General features: G+C 30.9%; 1 protein-coding gene across 1 annotated transcript in view; it reads left to right on the forward strand.

Moving 5' to 3' along the window:
• The window catches only part of LOC107695979 (acyl-CoA:lysophosphatidylglycerol acyltransferase 1-like), a 51,813-nt gene that overhangs the window by 24,639 nt on the left and 24,413 nt on the right, over window positions 1-2,761 (forward strand). The window lies entirely within an intron of this gene.

Below are 2,761 nucleotides of genomic sequence, written 5' to 3' on the forward strand. Positions count from 1 at the left end.
TCTGAAAGCAGCTAATGGCGATTTACTACTAATCACGGAACCGGTTTTACTGACGAGATGCGCATGACAATCGCATGCGATTAATTGCACAGCCCTACAATGACGTTTACGTTCACACCCTAGAGCAGATGCTGATGGCTAATATGGCGATTAATTCAGCTGCATTAAAACCGATTTTTTTTTATTTATTTTTTTTACACGAGCATGAAAACCTCATTCTGTAACTGAATTGACGCATGCAGAATTTCAGGACTCACAACTGCATTCTTGGCAACCCTCACAACCCGCAATTTATTAATGGTACCGCACTGGATGGCCAGTTGTCTGCCATGTCATATAATCAAGCTGAATGATCAAAAATATTTCAAGACTCAACAATCAATTTGAAACATCACGGACATTTGTATCATTAATATATGACTTAAAATTCTTGTCACTTTTGTTTTTTTTTCTGTTTTTTTTTTCTTCTAAAGTATTTTTATGAGAAAATGTTTGAATAAAACATTGCACAATTAATGGCAGAAGTTATGTTATTATTTATTAGTAAGTTAGCTAAAGGATTACTTGATTGATTAGGAAATAACCTATAGAGTAATAGTCGATTAATCATTTGTTGCAGACCTAGAAATTTTTAGTACTGAAGTGCTGAATTTTAGTACTCAACTTTCTTTATGTAAATGTAGATGCAAATGCCTGTTTATAAAATGTCAAACAAAACAATATAAAATATTTTCAAACAATTTGCTGCACCAAAACTGTTCGTATTATTCAATTTCAGTGCAAATATTTGTCATTGTCGTAATGTCTGGAAAGCTAAATGGATGGTTCAGCATCCAAACAATAAAAAGGGATAAATATTTTGTGGTGATTTATTTTTCTTGCATTTGATTGAGCTGATAAACATTAGAAGTAAACAACAGTGAACTCAACGACTTTTATTGAATTGATAAAAGTAAGGTAGTTGTTGTAGTAGTTATGTTTAGGTATGGGTTAGGGTTAAGGGATATCGGATATGGTCATGCAGAAAAAAGGCATTAAAATTAGCTTTATAAATACTAATAATCAGCTAATATGCTAGTAATCCATACAGTTTTGGGATGACATTAGGGTCAGTAAATAACAGAATTTTTTTTTTATTTTTATAAACTATCAATTTATTTAAAATAATGATAATAAAACTAACTTCAAATACTGATACTTCAGTGCATTGACTGTGAGTTTTGACAGAAGTTTATTTTTTTAGTACTATACTGTGTCAATATTTTCCCACCACACCTAGCACATGCTTGAACTTCCTTGCTAGGTGGATCTTCCGTTTGTCTCCTCACACCACTTATGCAGAGAATATATTTGCTCTGCTTAATGGTGGACTTACTGTTATTGGGTTAACTAATGGAGATGATGCATTCTAACAGGCGTGGATTCAAAACAAAGAAACACTAAGTCTGGTTAAACAAGATAATAAGCTGCTTGTATTGTCTTTCAGTAAATATGTGGAGACAATCATCACAGTTTTTCAGAACGCATCAGAGGACATGCCCATTCAGAATGCACATTCTTAAAATTCATCTTCATTTTAATAATTCCTTTTAGAGGTTTGTAAGTACAGTATGAATATGTTAACTAAACAAATGAACAACTGTCACAGATCTTTAAGGAGATTAAAGCAGCAAAGTCACTGCATGTTTAAACTAGTTGGTTATTAAGGTGGACTATTTTTTATTTTTTTTTTTTAGTTTGTTCTGTTTGTTCTCTTCCAGCTGTATTATTTTAAGCAGTGGCTCCTCTCTCTAGGAGTTGCATCTCTAAATTGATCTCTTTTAAGCACCGTCGGTGCAGCCATCACAACACTGCTCAGGCAATAAATCTCCCACTCTCAACAAATTTCATGTCACTGTAAGACTTTAAATCACTTTAAAGCAGTATTCCCATTATACGTAATATAAACAATGCATATTCCTAATGCCTCTGTTTTATTAGGAAGTTTTATATAGTTTTTATATAGAATAGTGTTATTTTAGTACTATTTATATACAGTTGTATATATTTTATTTTTTTTATATTTCTTAGTCTTTTTCTATTGTGAGATTTTATTTAATTTTTTATTTTATGATCTGTTGACTTTTTAATTTTTTTATATTTCTATTTAGCTTTATTTTGTATTTATTTCAGTTTTAGTTTGAATAGTTTTAGTACTTCAACCTAAACATTTTTTTTTTCAGTTAATATTTTATTTAAGTTTCACTGCAAATTTGTTTTATTTCCATTTTAGTTAACTGTAACAACACTGGTATATAAAAGATATTTGATAGGTGGATATTTGATGTTTGTATTTATTTATTTATTTATTATTATTTTAAATTTGTTAGTTATCCTATTGAAAGCATGTGTGTTCTTGAATTCTGTCTGCACTATTTCTTTAATTAATAAACAGCCAGTGGCGTAAATTATCATGCTGTTGTTTTGGTTGGATTTTATATTGGACATCCCACACCATTTTACAGACAATGTGTCAAGTTAAATATAGTTCAACTTTTAAAACTGTATGTTCTGTTCCATTCTGTCATTCCCCATACAGCTGTTTTTGAGCACATTAACACATCTTATTTGAACGTCTCCTAAGAAACATGTCTAATAGGTGTCTGGTGGACCATAATTACACACAGCTTTCTTAAAGGGGACATTGGATGTAAAATTAACTTTTACATGGTGTTTGCATATAAATGTGTCTTAGCAGTGTGTGGGGACAACCACCCTACAA

This window comes from Sinocyclocheilus anshuiensis, unplaced genomic scaffold (assembly GCF_001515605.1).
Source record: "Sinocyclocheilus anshuiensis isolate Anshui unplaced genomic scaffold, SAMN03320099.WGS_v1.1 scaffold742, whole genome shotgun sequence".
Classification (NCBI taxonomy): domain Eukaryota; kingdom Metazoa; phylum Chordata; class Actinopteri; order Cypriniformes; family Cyprinidae; genus Sinocyclocheilus; species Sinocyclocheilus anshuiensis.